General features: G+C 33.7%; 1 pseudogene; it reads right to left on the reverse strand.

Moving 5' to 3' along the window:
- Positions 1 to 2795: 2795 nt before the first annotated feature.
- Positions 2796 to 7473, reverse strand: LOC111982998 (pleiotropic drug resistance protein 1-like; annotated as a pseudogene).
- Positions 7474 to 8432: the final 959 nt, after the last annotated feature.

An 8432-nucleotide genomic window follows, 5' to 3' on the forward strand; every position in this document is an offset into this window, starting at 1 on the left:
ACGTGAAAATTAATGTTGGCTTGTGCTTGAATGCTGTGATCCATTGTTATCAATCCCATACTTAACCTAGCTCTTTCACCCATACTCTACAAATTAATTGTTCTTGGGCTTGGGCCACAAATACCAACCCTACAATTTTATAAGGAAAAAGGATCATGCCCATAATCTATTTATTTTATTTTATTTTTTTATTTAATCATGACTAATATTTAAATTTTTTTTTGAAACTTTGACAATAGATCTTCATTAAAAAAAAAAAAAAAACTAGCTGATGTCTCGTGCGATGCACAGGTATTGTATAAATTTATTTTTAAATATTCTATTAAAAAACTATATTTTTTATATAAAATTATCTCTATGACTATGCATAATACTTATTCTTAATATTGTTGCCTCTACTATTGTTGCCTCTACGATTGCTCCCAGCCATGAATTATCTTCCTCCTTAGATTGAAACTTGTCAATAACATATGCTAAATCTCCCTTTAAGATGATATATCTTACACATATCTCATCAAAATTAACAACCTAGACAATGTTGTTAGTTTTGCTTTCTCCAAATTCAAATTGTTCTCCCTTTACAACTCAATGCTGTAATGAACGACTTGTTATCATTTGTTTTAGGACTTCCTCAAGTGCCACATTAGTGATAACTGATAAGAACTAATTAAAATTTAAAGATAAGAACTCTTTATTTTGCTAGGTTCATAATTTTAGGATTTCGTCAAGTGCCACATGAGATATAAGAACTCTTCAAAATCTGGTGTGTGTCTCAAACATGTGTATTATTTAAATACTTCCATGCCATACGCTTTACTGCCCTTCATTTTGGTTCAAGAACATATGCTGGTAGAAGCTAACAGATCACTGAAGAAGAAGGCCAATGTGCTACTTTCTATGTAAATATTTGGGCAAATGAATGCTTGAAATTAGTATGTTCTTATATAAATTTCACAGGTTTCTCATTATTCTATATGAGAAATATAGGGGAATGTGAAAGAAAATATAGATTTAAAACCTAATGAATTTTAATTGTTTACAATTACATGTCCAATTTGGTTGATCAATACCCTAAATAATACACAATAGAAAAAGGTAAAAGCTTCAATTCTTATTCCTCAAACTTCCTCATCAGCCAAGCGAAGGATTTTTTTTCTTCTATAGTCAAATTATAAAATCTATTACAATTGAAGGTAGACATAAAAACATACTTTAACCTCATGAAGTTACGATCAAACGATAAAACTACAAAAAATTATGTCTAAAAAATTGAAGAATTTGAATTATATGAGCCAAAAAAAAAAAAAAAAAAAAATTACCTAGCTTCAATGATCTTGACGTTGGTTTTCATCCGCTATTCCACTAAGCCATAGACACAGCCTTTTTTCTCAAGTTACTAAAGAAGCGTTTAAAGACAAAATTGGGGCTTCTAATCTGTGAAAAAAGTTTGTTTTTTTCATGTCAAACATTTGAATTAGTGATTTTTTCTGGTTTTTTTTTAGACACCCAAAAACATATAAAACCAAAAATGAACCTTTAGTATAAAAACAATAAGAATTGGAGAGACAAACATCACTGCACAAATGAAGCCAAACAGGCAAAGACACACTTAAACAATATAATATAATATTTATTTAATTCTAGAACTCCATCTATGCTTGTCACGATTTGGCATACCATCATATTAAATACATTAAAATTAAAGCAAAAATAGGCATGAGTGAAGCACTTGCAGTATCCAAAGAGAGAAGAAATTAACAAAGCTTGAGCAAGATAAGTTTTTTAAGTGTGGAGAACATGTATGTGGTGGATTTGAGGCATCTTCTGCACTCATTCCTTAAAGGTTGAGACAAAACTACATGCATGACATGACCAAATGTATGGGAAAGAGAAGAGATAGAAGTAAGAGAATAGCAAGAGGTGAACAGAGAAATGGGTTTGTGTTACAGTGTAATTGCACCGGGTATGCTAAAAGACATGAAGGGAAAACATAAGTGGATCAGTAACGTCTCACTTAATGATAGAGATTTTTGTTTTTTGTTTCGATTGAATGCACTTATTGATAGAGTTTAATACAGAAGATAGAGAGACTATTCCAAAGGAAGGTGTCATTTGACAGAATCTCATACTTTCTCGCATAAAGTTTTTGCATATATATATATATATATATTGATATTGATTGATTGATGATTGATATGTTAATTATTTTAATGTGTTAATATTGTGTCACATAACGAAAGGAGAAAAATAAACAGTTGGCACATGCCTTCAACGCTATTGGCAAGAATATTTCACTTTATGCTCCATCAATTGTACTATAGATGTACTTAAAATTATTTTATAAGGAAAAAGGGTCATGCCCATAATCTAATTTATCTACTTTAGAATACTTGCATAATATAGTTGATGGAAAAAAAAATGGAACACACAGACAAATTATTTTTGTTCCCTCTTACATCACATATTGGATGAATAAAAATCCCATGCCTAACTTTTGGTGTTATTCTTTATGTTCCACCGATTATAACTTATCATGTGTTTAATTTTTTCCATTTAAACTTTGACTATTTTATAAGGAAATAAAAAAAATTATGTGTGGAGCATAAAGTGGAACCTAAAAAATGGAAAATTCAATAAATAAATAAATAAATGCGGCCAATTTATTGATACAATGGAAAGTATGATTTTTTTTTAGAGATAATTTTAAGCGTTTCCTCCTAATGATAGCAATGTGTTAATTAATTTCTTAGTACATATAATAAATTTAAAATATGGATTGTAAAAGGACTGTACTTTTATATAAGTAGACAACATGTCCTATACAAGTAATAGGCTTCTAGTACAAGCAGGTTGTAAATGGACTCTAAAATGGATTTTAAATACGTTACCTTTTTGGTTGTGATATCAACTTCAGGAGCTAGACGAAGCCATGCAGAGTAAAACAGTGACTCTTACACTGTAATGTGAGGAGAGTGGATGTCATTTTGCTCACAGTAACCTGCTATGCAAGCAAAAGTTTCCTGCTTCTTTGGGTATCCAGATATCATGATGCTTCCTTCGATGTACCCACCAGTTTTCCTCCCAGCCAAAACATCCATTAGAGTTGACTTCCCAGCGCCACTAACACCCATTAGAGCTGTGAGGACTCCTGGCCTGAAAGCACCACTCAAACCCTTGAGAAGTGTTAGTCGATTTTCTGTCACACCTTCAGATTTCATTTCCTGCAAGCATAGCAATACACCCAGGATGAATAGAATTTAAGCTGGTAGCCTGGTACCATTAGAGTTTTAAGAATTTAAAAGCTAATAATTGTAGTAAATTAAGCCATGATTGTTAGATGTAGTAGAAGAATAATGAAGTTGCTTACCTGAGGCATGTCCACTGCATAGCTGATGTCATCAAAGGTGATAGAAAGGGGTTCGAATGGAAGAACCATTCCTTGTTTCTTGTTCTGATTAAATCCATCCCTTCTGCTTCTTGCTGCTAATGATGATTCTGATGATGCACTTCTTTGAATTTCAGCTCCTCTTTCTAACCTACCAGATGAGGTCTTTTCATTGTGTGATAGTTCAATGTCCTTTTCTTTTCTGTCACTATGTTTTTCAACTGGGTTTTCTTTTCCGCCACTATGTTTTTCAACTAGCGTTTCTTCTGATATAACTGCCTGAGGCTTTCCAAAAGCTATAGCAGAAATTGTTTTGTCAAAACTTCAAGCCAAAGATGCATTAATACGAAGATGAACAAGAGGGGAACTTACGGTTGAGATAAGTTAGAGCCAATGTGAAAAGAAAATTGAATAGAAAAACAAATCCAACTGAAGCTCCTACTCCACTCCAAAACCAATGTTCTTCTCGGAATAGTCCATGAGACTTCAAGACCACAAGTCCAAGTGGTTCTGTGGTATTAGGAAGAGCCTATAACAAATATATATATATATATATATATATATATCCTCACTAATTAGTTGATATTGTTTAAAGGTCAACCCAATTCCTTTTTCATTTTCCAAACTTGAGAAAGTGATACTTACACGCTTCCAACTCTTCCCTAAGAATTCATTCACTGCTATGGCATTCTGGCCATACATCATAGGTGAGACCCAGCTAGTAACCCCATTCCCACCATTTTTTAATTTCATCTGTGGCAAAAAGGATACAAATATAAATTACATGGCAATGAGGAAGCTTGACAAACTAAAGTGACTTATATGTAATTTAAAAATTACTTTTTGACAGAACAAATCCACCCAGAACAATAAGTAGAAGCAACCCAAAAGATCCAAACGTGTTTGCGATAATCATATTCCTTCCTAGTGCTGCGATAAATCGAAACAGTCCCGAAGCCATTTGGGTGACGCACAAAAGTAGAAGGTATTGTTTGAGAAACCTGCCATAGGGTTCTTCATTATATTTTGGAATTCAAAATGTAAAGAGCAAACTTGGAAAAAAAAAAAAAAAATTTTATTACCTACCGTGTGAAGTCTTCTTCAAAGCCTACAACATAATAAGTCATCGACACCCAAATGGCTACTTCTACAATTGTGATTGGAATCTTGAGGATCCATATGCGTAGTGCATATGACCATGGTGGAAAAAAAGAGAAGGTCCCTATGCTTGTAAAAGACAGAAAGTTTCGAGATGGTCAGGGCAAGCTCTACGAATCCGTTAAACATTATTGTGGCCATTGTAAAGAACAGGGCACCCATAACAATTTGAGCACCCATTGTAGTATTTCGATGCTTCTTAGTTCGTACATATAGTGACATCATCAACAGAGCCATAAAAATAACCTGAAAAAGAAAAAAAAGAAAAAAAACTTATTAAACCTTGCAACTCACGTATCTGTACGGTAGTATGTCTATTATATTCTTATCCTGCTACTTACCTGAAACATTTTGAAAATATAGAAGGCTGAGCCTCTCTGCATCAGCAATGACTCTCTTGATATGCAAGCTTTTAGCAGTTCCTTCTTCCCAACACCGTACTTCGTAGTTGTCAAAGCAGCAGGGTGGTTCTTAGCCTTGTCAAATGGAATGGCAAGCTCGTCACCTAGTTTCTGACCAATGTGAAATGACTTAAATGCATCAGCAAATTCCTTGACAGTAACGTAAGCATAAGGTATGTCTTTATTAGCCCAATACTGTTCTTGATCTTTCCTTGATGTCACCTATAAAATAGCAGGAGACTGAAATTTAGTGCAGTGAAATATAAATTACAGAAACATATATGATGAGAAAGCAGATGAGTTGAGAGGTAGTAATACTTCTTGTAAGAAGTCTGCTTCTCCTTTTCTCTCTGGACATTTGAAGCCCATAGATTCAAAAAACTCCAGTGCATTTTCACGGGGACCTTGATACGCCACTTGCCCGTCTGATAGGAGAATTATGTCCTCAAATAGTTCATACGTTTCTGGTGCTGGCTGGAGGAGAGAGATCACGGCTGTCGCTTCAAGAATGTGAATTGCCTGTCTGATTGAATTCACAATCTGAAAAGTTGTCGAGCTGTCTAAGCCTGTTTATATCTCATCCATGAAAAGCGCCCTTGCTGGCCCAACCAGCATCTCCCCTATATCATATTTTATTGGACTCATCAAAACTCACTGATGCACTTAAATCACAAATTTGAATTTGGTGCACTATCATATATTGCTGCTAAGAACTCTTTGAAGTTTCAGAAATCAATTTAGTGAACAAGCTTTTAGTTGTATCTATCTTTGTATGAAGAAATATGTATCTGCATGTGCATGGTGTTACAATGTGCTCTTACCTACTGTCACTCGCTTTCTTTGTCCACCAGAGATACCTCTGCGCATTTCATCCCCTACCATAATGTCAGCACAGATTTCCAATCCCAAAATCTGCAAAGTTAAAAGAGCATAACTGAGAAAGAACATATACAAGATCTTTTTCAGTGCAATAATGAAAACATTTTCTATAACTTGGGTCGGAGTTTATACTTTGATTACATAATCAGTCAGAATATTTGCTTCCTGCCCTTCCAGGTATTGAAAAAACAAGGAATAATAACAAGTGTTAGCAGATTTGTGGGGGTTATTATATTGTTTAACATTAAAAATAATAATAAAATCAGTGCGTGTGTTATACAGTGACTACTAATAGTGGGCTAGTGGCACATTTGAAAGAGAAAAAGAAAATTCACATGCAGTTCTTTCAATCCCATTTTTTTTTCCATCAATGTAAAACCAGGTCTCTGTGAATCTACTTTTCTGACCTTCAAAAAAATATCAATATCAGAATCTGGCTTAATGTTTGCCTCCTTTTCTCTTCTGGACAACTCTGCCAACATTTCTGCAAACTCATCCCATAAATAACAATGGATTCAAACTTGCTAGAGACTAAACAGCAATATATATAAAAAAAATTTGTTGGAAGTTTTGACTGACCATAACGAGGCCCAACCCCTTGACATCTAGCCGAGAAGGCCAATGTTTCTCTCACTGTCATTTCTCCTATATGTTCATCATGTTGACTTATATAAGCTGATGTCCTTTGTGGGATAAAATCATCCATTCCATGGCCATTATATGTTACTCTCCCTGAAAGCTGAAAGTTTTTTTTAAGACCCAAATTATATTATAACGCAACAAAATGTAGGAAAGCATAGTCAACAAATGAACTGTATTGAAGTTCATTACTTTGACATCAGAACTAAGTCTTCCAGCCATAGCCAATAGCAATGTGGTCTTCCCTGAGCCTGGGGGGCCTAAAAGAAGTGTCGTCCTGTAAAATTGATCATCAATTAGATATCAATCATATGACACAGCCTATAATGAATGTTTTAAAGGGAATATACACAATTTTTTACCTGCCAGGCTTGATTATTCCACTGACATCATGAAGAATTGAAAATGGTTTCTTTTTGCCTTTAATTATATGACAATAATTCAACAACCCCTAGAGAGAAAAGAGAAAAAGTACAAGATGAGTTCTCCAGAAGAGTACTGGCTCTGAGTCCTGGGTTGGAGAAGAATACCTCAAAGAAATTTATAGTGAAGTGGTATAGTGTAGGTAAGGCTCTGCTTCCAATATAAGCTTCGGCATCTACATTTACTCCTTCCATCCAGGCTTCAATTTTTGGAAATTCAATCCCAACTCTAGATACAAAGGAGGACCCAGATCAATTTTAAAGCCAATCTTGTCATTCATAATCATAGATGTGTGTAAATTTGTAATAAACATTAATTCCTCACGAGCTTGTTAACGTACCGAACAAAGCGGTCCTTGAGCTTCATCAAGAACTTCTCATTATCTTCGTCCTGGTTCAAAAGCTTGTCCAACAAGTTCTTTAATTGTTGCTCATCAAGACTTTCAATATCAACTTCTTTTGCTTCTCCATTTTCTGCAGTTAATATACCTCTTCTAAGACGATGCCCTGTCGGCAGTCTCTGTATAGCAGCCCATTTCAGAGATTTTTCGCCTGCTTCCTCTCGAGCAGAACTCAAAAACACTTCCATTGCTCTGTTTCCTCTACAGAGGAGAACCCACTGAATCAGAGGAACAAAAATTATTTTCTACCAAAGTTTTCAGGTAAAATTCATCAACTTACGTTAAGATGAAACGACTATAATAAGTATCAAAGTTTAGCTTCTCTTTTGTTTTATTGTCTGTTAACTGTTTACATTCCTCGTTTGTGCAGTGTTGTAGATTACTAGCTTCACTTATATATCCATTATGAATGGAATCGAATTACTCTACATTTAAAAAGAATAAATATCAAAAAATTATAAGGTAATTATTCTCAAAATAAAATATGATTTTAAAACTAATCATATTAAATTGCCTTGTTAAAATGTTTATGATGTATATATATTCTTAATCTACTTGAAAAAATAAAATCTATTTATATAAATGGTTATAATAAATTTTTAAAAAATATGTTAGTATATTCTTCATTTTTACTATTTTCTAACCACAGCCCCATGGGTTTTTAATATTGTTTTAATTAGAATTATTTGATTTAGGATTGCTTTAATCATACCATATTCATTCATTGTTCTTGTTAGATTATCATTAGATTTCATTGTACTTATAAATTAAAGTATGTGATGTAAGCCATAAGAAAAAAATGTTTACATCATTATCTATTAACATTTAGAATAATTTAAAGGAATTCCTTTTAAATTTTGTATTCTTATTTTATGATAGGTGCAATATCACATTAATATGAATTCATTATTGAAATAAATTTTATTATACACTAATTACAACCAACCAACTCATCCATTTGGGTAACACCCATGCCCAACCAACCATAACTTATGAGGCATAGAGAAAAACTTGGCTCGCTCCCCTAATGGGGCAGGTACAACTTGTCCCATTTGGGTCAAGTTGGGCCATTTGCGAAATTGTTATGCCATCTCAAAAGAAACACCTTACTCAAGCGGTGATTATCTTCCCTCTCCACCAACCAGAA

Source organism: Quercus suber, unplaced genomic scaffold, assembly GCF_002906115.3.
Source record: "Quercus suber isolate HL8 unplaced genomic scaffold, Cork oak 2.0 scaffold_298, whole genome shotgun sequence".
NCBI classification, from domain to species: domain Eukaryota; kingdom Viridiplantae; phylum Streptophyta; class Magnoliopsida; order Fagales; family Fagaceae; genus Quercus; species Quercus suber.